This window comes from Pantherophis guttatus, chromosome 5 (genome assembly GCF_059756535.1).
Source record: "Pantherophis guttatus breed Tessera chromosome 5, ASM5975653v1, whole genome shotgun sequence".
In the NCBI taxonomy this organism is placed as follows: domain Eukaryota; kingdom Metazoa; phylum Chordata; class Lepidosauria; order Squamata; family Colubridae; genus Pantherophis; species Pantherophis guttatus.
In genome coordinates this window covers 32,648,522-32,666,028 of record NC_142067.1, presented here as the reverse complement: position 1 = coordinate 32,666,028, position 17,507 = coordinate 32,648,522, and the positions used below count along the sequence as shown (strand labels likewise).

Below are 17,507 nucleotides of genomic sequence, written 5' to 3'. Positions count from 1 at the left end.
TGTAGGTTGGTTCTGTCCTTGATTAGTTTCCATCTATTGGTTCTTGTCCTGCCTTCGTGTGCTTTGGAGAATAGGTTGATCCCCTCTTCTTTGTGGCAGCCACTTAGATATTGGAATAAGCAGGTGGTATAGTAATGATTCTGTTCATTGTTTCTAACAAGTTTATCTTTCTTGGTCTCAGGAAGTAAGAGACATGCATCAGCCATGATTTCAGACAATGCCCTGCTAATTTCAGTTTTGAAACACAACTAACAAGAATTTGACATTTGTTGTGAGCATGGAACCTATCCTAATCCAGGCTTCTGAATTTGCCTTGATAGCCTGACTGATAGGGTATGGATAATTATTACTGAAAGCTGCCTTTTTCTGAGTTAGCCTATGGTTCACTGTGCTGTATATTGTATACTGTACTATAGCCTATTGTCTATTTTGCTGACAATGCATTTCCAAGAGACTTCAGTCTAGATTTCAGGGATTCTTATTCCCAGCACTCCCAAGAAATCCAAAATTGAATTTAGTAAGCAAAGTAATGGTGTACCACAAAACTAAGGCTTTCCCAACCACTGCAACTGATGTACTTTCACTAAGGAAACCATTACTCTGGATATGTGGTTTGGCAATGCTGTTCTAAAGAAAAATATGCATGCTGTTGTTAAAAAAAAAAGGAGAGAGAAAGAGCTAAAATAATTATTTTAATGTTGAGCATCCAGAAGTCTCTTCTGCAAAAGAAACATATAAGCCAGCGGTCCCCAAACGTGGCAGCTTTAAGACTTGTGGACTTCAACTTCCAGGATTGCTGTCTGGAGAATTCTGGGAGTTAAAGTCCACAAGTCTTAAAGCTGCCAAGTTTGAAGACCTCTGATATAAGCAATGAAATAGCAAACTTTTTTTGATTATTCTGTTATCAAGTTGAGCAGAACAGAAGGCATGTTTGGTGAGAGAGAAACGGGACAAAACAAAAGTGCCAGAATAAATCTTCTCTAGGAATACCTCATGGGAAGCTTCTCATCAAATCATATTTGTTAATGTAAGTAAGATAATAAAACAATCACAACAGATTTCTCCAGTATGCATTATTTAAATATGAACAGTCAAAAAATTAAAGAGGTCTTTGCTGAATCGAAATCTCATTTTTCTTCTATGAACCCCAAAGTAGATCATAAAGTAATAGAGATCTATTACTTATACTGGTTATACTCTATAACCTGTATAAGACATAACCAGTAAAAAGAGCTACTTTTCTTAAAATGAATCCATAGCACAGTGGGGGAGGAGTCATTTTAGGACATCCTACTTGCTCCATTCTCCTCTGAAATTCTTTCCTACCCTTTAGGAAATAAGAAAGATGTTTCAGTTATAAGGGTATGTACAACTAAAGTGATAATTCCTTGAAAAGCTGCTGTTGCACTCCAAAAATCTGTAAGTAATCAGATAATCACCCCCATGTGCTACCAGAGCCTGGCAGGAGAGAAAATAGCATACCCTTCAGGATATTGTCCATATTGTAGTTTTGTTTTATACATACACACTTGCTTTCAAACTTGTGTGAAATTTTATATTGATGTATATCAATTCATAACTTGTGAAAACCAGGTGCTCCTGAAAAACGTTTCTGGACATGACCTTTTCACATCTACGTATTAAATAGTTATGTGTGAAGTAAAGTGTCACATGACATCCCATTATTACATTTTTGTGAAAATCATCCTTGAACCAAAGCTTTAGAAGAAATTTTTGTGCATGTAGGAGACCGTGTTTCAAGTCAGCAATATTGACAATTTATACTTTCCTTTTTTCTATCTCAATCCTGAACATTAACTTCACCTCTAGATTATTGTACAGAGTTTTAGCTATCATACTTTTTATACAAGAATACTATGCAGCTTGAAAACATGAAGAAGAAAAAAAGCAACTTTATTTGGAACAGTTTTCTTTTGGAAAAGCTACAGCCAGTGAAGGGTTTTAACTCTGTATGAAAAGCTAGTGCTGGAAGCCTATAAGTTTATAAAATAATATTGCGGGTTTATTGAGATGAAAAGGACAGAGAGTTTAGAATAATAAAAGGATGCCTTTGTTTACAAAATGACTAATTAGACTATAGATTTTGTTGCCATCTGATATTGGTGACAGCTACAAAATTGGATGATTTTAAAAGGAAGCTAAATAAATTGATAGATAGCAGGTCAACTAGTACTATCAATAATTATATACAGCACTCTAAATCATGTACTAGATCTGTCAGAGCTTTTCTGATGTTCATTATATCTTTGGGGCAAAGAGAACTGCTGCTGTGACATATTTGTGTTAACTTGGATGTGCTATTATAATATTTCTTAATCTATTATTCCATTCTGAAAATCTCAGCTTTTATGACCTTACCGAATACTGCATCATTTTGTTCTAGACTGCAGTTATCCAGAATTTCTAAGAAAACTAGGTCTTCCCCTATACTTTCTTTGTTGTAAGTGCCGTATATAATAGAGGTATTATATCACATATAATTAACTTCAGTGACACTAAAACATTGAATCCTGAAATTACCTACATAGACCTTTGTTCTGGGACTAATTTTCAGTGTCAAAAGTCAGGTGCCCTTTGTTTAGTTATTTATCATATTTTTATATGCTGCCTTTATTTTTTTTTTCTACCATGAGATCATTATACTTAGCCAAATGCATGCTGAACAACTAAATCTTGTTCATAGCTACTTTTCTTTCGGTAGGGTGTTTTCAAAGTTTTCCACATGGCATCAGAGTGTAAGTATTCAAATGGAAGCCAGGTGTTAAAATGGTATTGGATTTATTTTGTGTAAAGCTCTTCCAAGTGCAAAGGGAGCCAGAAAAGTAAGTCTATATTGACATGTAAGGACAAAAATGCAACTTTGGTGTGAAGGTCAGATAGGAACAAATGATATCAGAGATGTTTTGTGACTAAAATGAATGGAGATTCCAAAGTCTAAAGAAACAGGAAAACCAAAATGAGCCTCCAGGCCACTCATTTAATAGAACTCTTCTTTGTTTCTGGATTTTTTGAAAAGTTCCACTAGAAATAGGAACCTGGGAACATCCCGAGGAGAAAGCTGGTTTCCCCAACAGATTTGGATAATGGCCTAAAGAAACAAGGAGGGACAAAAGAGGGACACTCTGTCTCAATTCCAGTGCAGCAATTCAAATACTAACTGAAACAAACACTTATTACTTCTGTAGAATTCTTTATTTTCTTTTTCCTATATATTAAATTTAAAAGCATTTTAAAAAAAAACAGCAACCATGTTTTGGGATTCTAAACATTAACTGCTATAGGATAAATGCATTGCATGTATCTTGGGGGAGGTAGCATCATTTAATTTCCAAAAGAATTATGATGAGTATTCCAGATGGTATACATGGGGATCCAAATGGAGAAGTATACTCATATTCTTGGTATTGTATTCTTTTGTTGATAAACAGAAGGAAGATATGGATATCTTTTAGATTTACAAATGTTAGTTGGGTTAGAGCCTTTCCACATCATCACTATAGTGATTTGTTTGTTACCTTTAATTTAGCACTGCAACATATGTTTCCTTTTATCATAGATTAAAAGAGAAGATGCACATTTCAGATTTGCTGAGGAACAATATGTACCACACAAAGAATATTATATAAACAAAATTGTAGGGGAAAAAAACTAAATCAAGACATGTATAAATAGAAGGATATCTCCTTAAATCTACCCTTTCAAATCTTGGGCCTGACTTGCTATAATTGATTATATTTGGACTTGATCCAATTATATTAAATTATTCACTGTAGTATCATTTATAATAATAGGAAGGAGTATTTGCCTACAATGTATGCAAACAGTTCAGGAACAAGAACTTTATTTAAGACATATAGCTAATACCTATGAGATTCAGACTTGGCTTTTTCTAAAAATCCTTGGGCAAAGTACCTCCTTCTAAGTTGCTAATGTAACATAATCGGATCCTGAATAGCAGAGATGGTCATGTCTATTTGCCATTTTAGAATCTTATATGCACCGCTGACACTATGAGAAATTAAAATGGCAGTTAGAAAGGGAAGATGGAGAGGCAACAATAGCAGGCCTAATTTAGGTACCCAATGTTGGCAAATGCTCAGATATATATACAATAAAACATAAAGCTAGTGAGAAGTCTCTTCTGTTATATGAAGCAGGAAGAATTGAATAGGGCAATACCCAACAAAAGGAGATGTTAAAATACTTTGGGGTTTTTTCTTTTCTGCTTCCAAAAGAAAGCTGGTTATTTAAAACAAAAACCTCAGGATTGTTGTCATGCACATCTGCAAAAGTATTGTCAGTTCCAGGTTCCCAATCTGGTCTAGATCCAAGCTGGATGAGATCTCTTAGCAAAAAAACCCCCTAAGCCTTGCCAAACCGACTGAGGTGACCTCACATCAATAAAGCAATCAATGGCACAGTATTAAAACTTGGGAGGAAGGGAGGGTTTCTCTAGGAAACAACTTATAAATAATAGAAAATAGTGATAACAAATGAAGACTTTCAAAATATAGTGTGAATCATAGCTGAAGTCCACAAGAGGTAGTCTACAGTTTCTTAATAGTTTTCTTCCTAATGCATGGAGTGTGATATGGAGATGTGTAATTCTTGTATTTTCATTACTTATTGCAATAACCTTAGACTGTCTACTATAGATCTCACCCCATTCCTATCAGGTCTGTAAGGGACACGCATAAGCGCACCAGCGTGCCTACCGTCACTGTCCTAATGTTCCCTTTTATTCGTATCCTTTTCATGTATTTATAATTATGTTTACCCTTGTCATAAAATACATGTTTGACGAAATGAATATATATATTATTATATATATATATTATATATATATAATTTCGCTGATGTCTCGATAGAAAAACACTTTATATATATTTGCTGAGTGTTTGCTGGCTGCCAGAAAAAAAGTCTAGAAACTAGTGGATTGTGATTTCACTGAACTAGGACTGCATAAAAATCTTGGTTTACGTAGGAAGAACCTGGCTAAAGAGAAATACGCATAAAGCCTCCGAAAAGGAAAGAAAACAAATACTGTACCTTTACAGGGAGGATACATGGGATGAGGGTGTGGCTAACTGATGAGGACTTATAAGTCCGAAATAGATCTATCTTAGTCTCCTTAGTCTTCCAATGGGCAGCAGAGTGTTTGCTGGCTGCCAGAAAAAAAGCCTAGAAACTAGTGGATTGTGATTTCACTAAACTAAGGTTGCATAAAAATCTTGGTTTATGTAGGAAGAACCTGGCTAAAGAGACATACATATAAAACCTACGAAAAGGAAAGAAAACATATGTGTGTGTGTGTGTGTGTGTGTGTGTGTGTGTTTTCCTCTAGCCAGGTTTTTCCTACGTAACCAAGGTTTTTCTGCAGCCCTAGCTCAGTGGAATCACATCCACTCGATTCTGGGCTTTTTTCTTTCTGGAAGCCAGCAAGTTCTTGCATCGAGTGGATGTGATTCCACTGAGCTAGGGCTGCAGAAAAACCTTGGTTACGTAGGAAAAACCTGGCTAGAGGAAAAACACACATAAATCCTACGAAGAAGTAAGAATGTGTGTGTGTGTGTGTGTGTGTGTCTTCTTAAGTTTTCGCGGGTGTGCATATGCAAAAAATTAAAATTTCGGGTGTTTTCCCGCGTCATTATAAATAAGTTGGTTAAAATATTTTAATATTTTTAACCAGGATTTTAAATATTTTAACCAATTTATTTATAATGATGCGGGAAAACACCCAAGATTTTAATTTTTTGCATGTATGTATGTATGTATGTATGTATGTATGTATGTATATATATATGGAAAAATCCCAAAGGACATTGAAGTGTAAAGGTTTTAGTCATTGAGATAAACTCTAAGAATGTAAATCATTTTTAATACACCGTTCATGGAGTGAAATTATGTTCGATTTCCAATAACTGTCTAAAACAGGGCTGTCAGACTCCCGCCCTGTAGGCCGGAAGTGTCACGCACTGGCCTCACCCATGCCCAGTTTAGCGTAGGAGGTAAAAGTCCCGATATGTCATGTGACACCACTGTGACAACGTGAGTTTGATACCCCTGGTCTAAAACATTTCTTTATGGCTGTAGAGCAGTGTTTCTCACGCTCAGCAACTTTAAGATGTGTGGATTTCATGCTGGATAGGAAATTCTGGGACTGAAGTCCGCACATCTTAGAGTTTCTGAGATTGGGATATTGCTTTATACTATGATTTTGCTGGTCTTTAACATAAGGGAGGGCTCGCAACTTGGGCGTCCTCCTGGATTCGCAGCTGTCTTTAGAAGACCACTTGACGGCCGTGACCGGGAGGATTTTTCATCAGGTTCGCCTGATTCGCCAGTTGCGTCCCTTTCTGGATCGGGACTCCTTACGCACGGTCACTCATGCCCTTGTCACTTCCCGCCTGGACTACTGCAATGCTCTCTACATGGGGCTCCTCTTGAGGAGCACCCAGAGGCTCCAACTGGCGCAGAGTGCGGCCGCGCGGGTGGTTATGGGAGCGACATGGCGTTCCCATGTAACACCTCTCCTGCGTGAGCTGCACTGGCTCCCAGTGGTCTTCTGTGTGCGCTTCAAGGTCTTGGTTACCACCTTTAGAGTGCTCCATGGCTTAGGACCTGGTTATCTACGGGACCGCCTGCTGCCACCAGTAGTCTCCCACCGGCTGGTACGCTCTCATAGAGAAGGGCTGCTCCAGGTGCCGTCGGCCAAACAATGTCAACTGGCAGCGCCCAGGGGGAGAGCCTTCTCTGTGGGGGCACCTATTATTTGGAATGAGCTCCCCCCGGAGATACGGAGGATCCCGGATCTACGCACCTTCCGCCGCGCTCTCAAGACCTTCTTATTCCATCAGGCTGGCCTGGCCTAATTCCCTTTTTAAAACATAAATTTTAATTCATTTTTAATTTATTTAAATCGAATAATTTATTTAAATTTGTCTTTGTTTAAAATTGTTTAATTCAGTTTTATTCAGTTTTAAATTTTGTATTTAGGTGTTTTTATCCTGTGGCTGTTCACCGCCCTGAGTCCTTCGGGAGTAGGACGGTATACAAATCAAATAAACAAACTAAAATCTAAGGTATACTATACACTGTATATGTCTAATGTACAATTCAGATGCTTCTATACTTTTGAGCTAGTTCTATAGGGTTTAGGAGATCAGAGTGATCCTTTTATAAAGAGCAAGAACAACAAAAGGAGAGCAATTGCTACCCTTACGGGCATAGTTGTCCTAGCACTACACAACCCAAGAATAGAGCCACTCTAAAACTGAGAAGATGTATGCCAAGAACTATGAGAAATATGAAAATGAAAAACATAATTAAAATTTAAAAATTGAAGTTGAAAACAAATAGCATTTCGCAACCATATTTTTTAATTATAGTGTCCAGTTTGTACTGGTGTTGTAAATTTATACAATAAGAAGATGGTATGTAAACCATGAAGTTGGGTCTAATTAGCCAACTCAGTTGCTACTCAGCCATTGCTTGAATCCATTAACAGAAATGGAATCATAACCATTCTTGGTAACTGACATATTGTTCAACTGTTATTATTGTTAGGGAGGATTTTTTTTTAAATAGTCAAACATGAAATTTTGAAATTTTATAAAATGATTATGGACTGGGGAGTAAAAAAAAATTATTTGAAAAAATGCTGCAGCAAACAAACTATTTCCTTATCATGAAGGGTACATATAAGTGAAATCCCAAGAAGTTGAGTTCAACTCAAAGGATACTTTACTTTTATATTTACATTGTTAACAGTGGCATTAGCTATGCCATTATAGCAGGCGTCAGGGAATCCATGACATTTCTAGGTGACATTTGCAAAAGCCACAAAATATTTTTTTAATTTAAAAAAATGATTAAAATTTTGTAATTCAGTAATTTCAGTATTTAGTATTTCAGATTTCAACTCATAAAACCTGGGAGTAAGGGTGCTGACATTTCATGTAAAATCATGTGATAAAACCCAGCTGCTTTCTAAGATAGCTGGTCTAACTTGGAAAAAAAAGGCCATTCCAAGCCACTACAGTTAAAATAGGGTTATTTGCAAGACAAATGTGCTATGTCACATTAAATGTCATGAATACCTATAAGAATCCAAGTGTTCATAGAGATAATGGGAAGACTTTTGTCAGGATCCCTAGATATGGTATCTGTTCTTTCTCTGAACTGCAATTCTTAGCATTCTCTGAGGAAAAAGAAAAGACTTGGCTATAAAACCAGTCTACATCTATATCATGATTGAGTCATTAAATGATGGTTAACCATGTAGTTTAGTTCCACATGATTTTAACTGACATAATTACTTTATTAAGTATCTTTCCAAATGCCCCATATCTAGCCAACAAACATTTAAGTTATTTGAGTAGGTTGTTCAATCTTTTCCTGACTTACTCATAATGAAATTCTTGAAAGTTTAATCAGTGGTTTTAATGGAAAATAGATAGGCGAGTGTATATTCATATTTCAACAAGACAATTTATTTTTATTTCTTTTTCTCCTCTCCAAGGTTTGCATTAAGATTACATGACATATTTTCCCCTCATTATTGTCTCCTAGCATTCAAGAAGGTAGATTGACAAATATACAGCTGTAGAAAAACAAGATTAAGCAAAGTGTATTAGCCCCACAGAAATTTCTAACTAAAATACAATTTTATTTGTTGTATATTTTTATTGCATGCATGCTAAAATATTTTGTTTTACATGAATATAAATTAGAATTGTCAGTTGAAAATGCAAAAAAGTAATAAAAAGATTTAACATTATATATATAATGATATATATATTTATGTTTACGTTTTGTATTTCATATATATTGCATATTTCAAATAGTAAGTAAAAACAATTTACTGGAATTCAAGTAAATGTGCATTTGAAAAATTATTAGTTTGGCCTGAAAATTCTTTACTGCCATTGGTAACTTTGTAGATATTAATATCATAAACTTCTTTATATAATTGTTATAAAATTATGTCTGTTCAAAGCTTTGTATACTTATGTTGAAATTATAAATTCCTACTAATTTATATCCTGCCATTATTTTATAAAAATAAGGTGGCGAATATCCTTTCACTCCTTCCTCCTATTTTCCCCACAACCATGTGGGGTGGATTGGGCTGAGGGGGGAAATGACTGGCCCAAAGTCACTCAGCTGGCTTTCATGCCTAATGCGAGACTAGAACTCACAGTCTCCTTTTTTCTAGTCTGGTGCCTTAACAACTAGGTCAAACCATCTGTTATACAGTATATCTAAATAGAATAGAGACAGATGCATAGTCTGTTATTGATCATCCCCCTAACATTCTCCAAATGTTCTTTCTTTCTAATTCCAAATTAAATCTTTGCCAAATATTTTGGTGTGAGGAAGCTTTTGATGAGTGTATTTATCCCCTACATCTGGATTACAATTTTTTCATCACCTGCTAGTTTCAGCTCTCATTTCCAAGCGTCACGAAATTTTTGCTTTCTAATTTTCAATTATTTATGCCTTGCCAATTGGTTATCTTTGCTGTTAATCCACATTGGGATGTTGTAGAGAATCAAATGCCAACTTGTTTACTTCTTTAGTGCTGTTCACTGTCTCCCAGATGTTTCCTATGTTATATCGTATCCGTGCATGTTTAAAAGAGACAGCCACTCAATATTCACCTTAGTAGTATTCAGGATTTATGCCTGAACAAGAACCCATGCAAAGAGGGACAGACCTACACACATGAATATTATGCCCAACCTTCCTATCCTGAACAGCCCCAAAAGATGGCTGCTGAACCTCTGCTGGAACACATATGATGCAAGAGAACCCATCTTCTCCCTGAATAATTGATGCCATTGTCATACTGATCTCCTTATTATGAAGGTTTTTTCCCGAACATTCTGAATGTATAGGTAGTCCTCAACTTACAGCCATAATTGGAACCAAAATTTCTATTGCTAAACCAAGCAGTTGAGTGAGTTACACACAATGTCCATTTTTGCCACTATTGTTAAGTGATTCACTTCAGTTGTTAAATGAATCATACTGTTATTAAACAAAGCCAGTGTCCTGCATTGACTTTGCTTGTCAGAAGCCAGCTGGGAAGGTCACAAATGGGGATCACATGATCCCGGGTGTTGCAACCATCATAAATATACATCTGTTGTCAAGCACCCAAATTTTGATCATTTGACTATGGGGGATGCTGCAATGGTTGTAAAGGCAAGAATCAGCCATAAGTCACTTTTTCAATGCCTTGTAACTTCAAACAGGTTGCTAAACAGATGATTTTAAGTTGTGAACTACCTATAGCCATCCTGCAATTTAAATCTATTATTTTGTATCCCTGAACTATGTGGTCACAGACAGGAGATTTTAATCTGCTATGACATTCCTTATGATAACATATCCCCACAAACTTTTCTTCTTCAGAATAAATCTTCTCAACTATTTGAATATTTCTTTCTATGACTTTTAATTCCATGGTGATCCTCATTGGTCTTCACTGAACCTGCTTCTTAAAGTATGGTGCTTACAAGTGAACATAACACTCAAGGTGGTTTGACCAATGCAGAATAAAATTGAATGATTTTGAAATGATGCTTCTAATGGTGCAGCCTAAAATATTATTTGTCTTTTCTCAAGTCACCTTATACAGATCATCCATTTTCAGTTTCTTCCAAAATCTTTTTCATGACAAAAGATTGAAAGATTGAAAATCAAAATCAAGGTACTTCCCCTTACTATACCTGTGCAGTTGCTTTTTGTTTGTTTGATTGTTTTCTACATAAAGAACTTCACATTTGTTTTTGTGTACCCTATAATAGCTTCTGCTACTCTGTCCATTTTTTTCTTCATTAAACTTATTTGTAAATGTACTGTTTCCATTTGCTTCTTATTCCCATTCCCATGCTTCCCATTGACTTGAAATGAATCCAATTTATCATTGCCAAAAAGTTTAGTAAAATATTTCATTACAGTACCCTGCATTAAATATCTTTCTTCTCTTCTTCTTCTTCTTCCTAATATTCTTTCTACTATTTTCCCATTGATTAACATCAAGTTTTCCTTCATGCAGTTCAAGAATTTCTTTGAAGGACCATATTGGGATGATCTTGTCATCCAACAGTAATAATCCTGTGATTATTATTCCCTGTTCCTACTGCTTTTATCATGAAGTTGCCCAATTTGTATCTGCGACCTTCTGAAGCCAAGTCAAAATGATGGTTCTCCTTGCCAAAACAATTTGCCAGATAAATCTGACTAGATTTGCCAAACTAGACTGCAACAAAATTTCCTGTTGTCATTTTATGTAGATTTATTTATTTATTTTTACTCTATTTGGTAGATTTTCACTTAAAAACCATGACAACTTGGGTTGTAGACAATTCTATTTTACACTTACTTTTTTCTGAAACATAACTCTTTTGGTTTTAGCTAACTACTATAATGCAGAACTCAGATTTATGTAAAATTGCATGTGTTAATATTTTGAAAGTGTTTCCTGCAATATAATACACTTTAGAACAATGGAGAAAATTACCTTCAGATCAGTGGTGAAATCTGAACTGGTTTGCTACCGGTTCGCTGGCTGAACGTGCGCGTTGTGTGCCAAGCGCGTGCTGCATGTGCACATGCACACCAAACGCATGTGTATGTGCATGCGTGCCAAGTGCATGCCGCATGCATACCAAACGCACACTGTGCGCACGCACACATGCACAGTACACACCAAAAGGAGGCTTGGGAAGGTAAGTAGAACAGCGAGAGGGGGATCAGCTGTGCCATGCAGTTTAGCTTCGCTTGAAAGCTGGATTTCCTGCTTTCTAGCAAAGCTAAACTTCGCGGCATAGCTGATTGTCGGATCGTAACTTTTTTTAACTACTACCAGTTTTTTTATCACTACCAGTTCGACCGAACTGGAGTGAACTGGTAGCATTTCAGCCCTGCTTCAGATGGTTAATATTTTTATGATTAATTAAGATTACAATCCTTAAATCTGCCCTTCTGAAGTCTGCTACAGATGAGGTTATCCGGGACCGAACACAGCAGAGGGCATGCTGGGTGCAACATTACTCTGAGCTATACTCCAGAGAAAACGTGGTAACTGAAGAAGCATTAAATAACATGGAGTGCCTGCCTATCTTGGAGGACCTTGATAGTGAAACAACCTTAGAAGAACTAAACATGGCCTTGGATTCCCTTGCCTCCGGCAAGGCACCCAGGAAAGATAACATCCATCCTGAAGTTCTGCAGTGTTGCAAAGAGAACATCTCCACTGAATTGCATGAAATCTTCTGTCTTTGTTGGAGGGAAGGTGGAGTACCACAGGACATGAAGGACACAAATATTGTCACACTGTATACAAAGGCGTCATGGGTGACTGTAACAACTATCGCGGCATCTCTCGTCTTAGTGTTGTAGGGAAGCTGTTTGCCTGTGTCGTATGAAGAGGCTCCAGGTGCTTGCAGAGAGAATCTATCCAGAATCACAGTGTGGATTTCGAGCCAACAGGTCCACTACTGACATGGTATTTTCCCTCAGACAGCTGCAGGAGAAATGCAGGGAACAAAGACAGCCACTTTTCGTAGCCTTCATAGATCTTACGAAGGCTTTTGACTTGGTTAATAGGGACGGCCTTTATAAAATTCTCTCCAAGATTGGATGTCCACCTTAGCTCCTTAACATCATTAAGTCCTTTCATGAGGAAATGAAAGGCACTGTGGTTTTTGATGACTTAACATCAGATTCTTTTGACATTCGAAGTGGAGTGAAGCAGGGCTGTGTTCTTGCACCAACTTTATTTGGGATCTTTTTTGCTGTCATGCTGAAACATGCTTTTGAAACTGCAACAGAGGGTATCTATCTCAGACTAGATCAGACAAAAAACTCTTTAATCTTTCTAGATTGAGAGCAAAGTCTAAAGTCCAGCTGAAATGCTTACGAGATTTCTTCTTCGCTGACAATGCTGCCGTTACTGTTCACACTGCCGAAGACCTTCAACAACTTATGAACTGTTTTAGCAAGGCCTGCCAAGACTTTGGCCTAACAATCAGCCTGAAAAAGACACAAGTCATGGGTCAAGACATGATTTATCTCCCTGTATTACAATCTGCACAAGAACTGGAGGTCGTCCAAGACTATGTGTACCTTGGTTCAACCGTATCCGATACCCTCTCTTTAGATATTGAGCTGAATAAATGTATTGGTAAAGTGGCCACCACATTCTCCAGACTTACAAAGAGAATATGGCTTAATAAGAAGCTGGTTGAGTATACAAAGATCCAAGTCTATAGAGCCTGTGTCCTGAGCACACTCTTGTACTGCAGTGAGTCTTGGACTCATGCATGGCAGGAGAGAAAGTTGAACGTCTTTCATATGTGCTGTCTCTGACGTATCCTTGGTATTACCTGGCATGACAAAGTTCCAAATAGCTCAGTCTTGGAACGTGCTAGAATTTCTAGCATATATACACTATTGAAATAGCAACTGGCTTGGGCATGTCGTGAGAATGGCTGATGGTCAGATTCTGAAAGATCTCCTGTATGGAGAATTAGTGCAGGGAAAGTGCCTTAGAGGGAGACCACAGCTGTGATATAAGGATATTTGCAAGAGGGGTCTAAAGGCCTTGGAAATGGACATTAATGACTGGGAAACCTTGACCTCTGATTCAGGGATGGGTTCTAAAAATTTTTACTACCGGTTCTGTGGGCGTGGCTTATTTTGTGGGCATGGCTTGGTGGGAGGATAATATGACTGGGTGGGTGTGGCCAACTTTTTTTTTAACTTTTAAAAGCATTTTTTCTACAACCTTAAGAGGTTGCAGAAAAAAATTCTTTTAAAAGCCGCTGACGACCAGGCAACTCAGCTGGGATCGCCAGAGGCTTTTAAAGGCATTTTTTTTCCTACAACCTCTTCGGCTAAAGAAGTTGTAGATCGTCCCAGCTGAGCTGCACGATCATCAGAGGCTTTTTTCTTTTACTTTTAAAAGTATTTTTTTGGCCGAAGAGGTTGTAGAAAAAATGCTTTTAAAGTTTTTTTTTTAAAAAAAGCGGGGTAGGCGGGGTATGCGAGCAGCGACCGGGCTGGGGACCGGTTCGGAGGCATGGCCAGCCAATGTTATTACCGGTTCTCTGAACTACTACAAAATTTTACTACCAGTTCTTGTGAACCGGTGCGAACCGGGAACCGGTGCAACCCACTACTGCTCTGATTGTTCAGCTTGGAGGCTAAAGATGCAGCATGGCCTTCTCCAATTCGAAGCGACACTTGTTCAGCAGGCTGAGGCAAAGAGGCAGTCTTGGAACCAGAGAAATCTGGGGGCTGGGCAGGGGACAGAATGCATCTGCCCTCAGTGTGGAAGGGATTGCCACTCTCGAATTGGCCTTTTTAGTCACACCAGATGTGTTTTAGGACCTCTTTCTAGAGCACGATACCATAGTCTTTTGAAACTGAAGGTTGCCAATGATGAATCCTTAAATCAAACATAGACTTTCCTGCAGACTATCCTCTGAAGTGGGACACATATAAAGATAGATACAAATTCTTTTTTCAAGAATTGTTATATAACTAATGTATTAAAAGCTTCATTTGTTACTATGGTATTTTCTGTATCATTCATAGTACATAATCTAAAACATTCAAATTTTGTGTTCTAATGTTAGAAACATCTAACTTTATTAGATTTATTTTTTAGCAAGCACATTTAGAATTAACCAATCCAGGGACCATTGCTATTGGCTATTTTTTAACTCCTTTCCCCAACCCCAGAAAAACAGAAATATTTGTGTTTCAATAAAGTAGCTACTATAACAGATTTGCTGATATTTATTTATTTATTTATTGGTTCGATTTATATGCCGCCCTTCTCCGGAGACTCAGGGTGGCTTACAAGGCGTTAAGCAATAGCCTTCATACTTTTGTATATACCTGCTTAGTAGCGGTGTTCTTTTTTATACAAAGTCAGCTTATTGCCCCCACAATCCGGGTCCTCATTTTACCTACCTCGAAAGGATGGAAGGCTGAGTCAACCTTGAGCCTGGTAAGATTTGAACTTGCAGTAATTGCAAGCAGCTGGTGTTACTTAACAGCACTTTAGTCTGCTGCACCACCAAGGCTCTATAATATTATCTATTATGTAAAGACCATTACAAACTCCAGAGGTATTTCTAGGAAACAAACATCATTGAATACTGATGAAAATCCAAAAGTTGAACACAGAAACCATAATCAGTCCTGATGATATGATAAGGGAAAACAAAATGATTTTATAAAAATGTCTGTCCGAAGTAAATGCATTCAATTGCATTTAGAATTAGTGTAGCACAGCCAGTTTCCATATGTTCATAGCTCCAAATGTCCTTTTTATTGGTTTGATTATGTTTCTCTTGGGGTTTATTCAAAGGCACAAAACTATAGCAAACAATTGTCCATTTTTATTTGAGAATAAACTGCAATATTTACATAGTAATACTTAAATTCTGGGACAGGATAAGGCCAATATCTATCTACTTATTTACCTCATCTTTAGTCACTAGTCCCTACATATAAAGATGAATGCAAAAACTGTCAAAATACAGAGAACATTTGCTAGGCATAGCTGTGAAATGCCATATAAAATACAAAATGAAGATGTGGACCAGCTCTTTTATTTTTTCAGTAAGCAACTTGTATTTAGTTTGTGGTGACTCTAAAATTGCTTTGCATGGTATATCTAGGTTTCAGTTTGCCGAATATCCATCTAGACTAGGGTGGAGAACATCAAAAACAACTGCCTGTGTGACTTAGTAGCTAGCTTAATTGATTAGAGAAAGTTTCACGTCTCCACTTTGGAGCTATTGTTTAATGTATCCTGTTTCTTTCCAGATCTGAAACTGTCTTTGAGGGAACACAGTTCAAGATAATTTATTAGACATGGACACCATTTCCAATCCATAGCATTTGGAATATATTAAATCTATCTTGGTAGAGAGGCATAGACATCTGGAGGAGGAATAAAGGTGGTGAAGGAAAAAAAAGATATAACAATACAAACTCCATCTCTTATAGACTTTGTGTGACATTGTGATACAAGTAGAAAAGGATGAGCTTGCATCATAATGTTAAAATGCAGCTTTTGGTATCACCATGAATAGAAACACATATCTAAACAGATAGGTTGATAGGTAAATAAATGTCAGGCTCAAAGCACCAAGAATGACACAATGAGTTTTCAAGTAGTTTCTTTATTTCTGTTTGCCTATAGACAGGAATCTTGCCAGACTAAAGCACACTCTGCAGAATTATCAGATAAATCTAGTGAAAGGTTTAAGAGAGGATCCCTATTGGCCTCTTTCTGCAAACAAAGGACTCAAAGCTGATTTGTCTCTTAGCTCCCTGGGAAAGAGACTCTCCCTCTTCCAACTAGATTCCACCACAATGAATGTTTGAACCTATTTATTCCTTAATGTTCAATGTACCATACAAATCAAGTACACAATAATGTGAAATCAGACTCATTCTAGAAATGGGCAAGTACTCAGAAATGTTAATAAGATACTGCTCTGATTCCTTTATCCAAATCCATACAAAGCACAGTAGATTGAAAAACTTTGTGTGGTAATTGGTTGTTCATGGCTTTCAGTAGTAAGAAGTGATCTTTGGCAACAAAATCCTGGTAAAAATTGTATGTAACTTAATGCATACTCCCATGAATGTATGAATAGCTACAATCTAATGGCTGCAATAGCAGTTCAGTTGCCAAAGTGTAATAAGAACTTGTGCTTCCCTGCTTCTCTAACTGCCATAATTCTTGGCTCCTTAATCATTTATATTACTAATATGCAGTGTGGAAAAGGTCTTAGAACAAAGGTGGGATTCATTCTAAGGGCACTGTAGGTCAGTGATTTAAAGTTCAACTATTTTAGTTTCTTATTCCTTGCCTATAGCCAACTTTGCAGATTCATTTTGCTAGGAATTATATTCATCTCTTACTACAGTTCTTTGAAGCAAAGCATCTAGTTGTGGGATTTGGTTTATCTTTATCCAAATATTCTAATTCAGAGGAGGGCTTATATGCATCCCACATGAAGAACTCCCTTAATTCATCATCTGAAGAATGCTATATTTTCTGTTACTTTGGATGCTCTAAGACTGAAAGAAATTGTGCAGTTATTGTCTCTCTTCATAGCAGGGTTGTTTTGTTTTTTGCTTTGTTTTATTGATAGGGGAAAAGTGACATGCAAATTAGAAGCAAAAAAAAATACATATCACTGTAATAATTTCAAAATTGAATTGAATTGACTGCCATTCTATGAATGAAATGGAATCATTAAAGAATGAAATCATGATTTGAATCATTCCAAATGTGACTTCTGTTTTCCCACTTACTTGGTCTGTACAAATGCCATTATAAAGTTTTTTGGAAATGCATGATATTAGAAAATGAGTATTCAGGTATTCTTAAATTCTGAAAATAAAGTTATCAAACTTTACTTTTCAGTCTTCTTTATTTTGAAGAT

At 36.8% G+C, this 17,507-nt stretch overlaps 1 protein-coding gene across 3 annotated transcripts in view; it reads left to right on the top strand.

Annotated features, from left to right (window-relative positions):
• Window positions 1-17,507, top strand: part of COL8A1 (collagen type VIII alpha 1 chain) — a 107,943-nt gene that overhangs the window by 51,434 nt on the left and 39,002 nt on the right. The window lies entirely within an intron of this gene.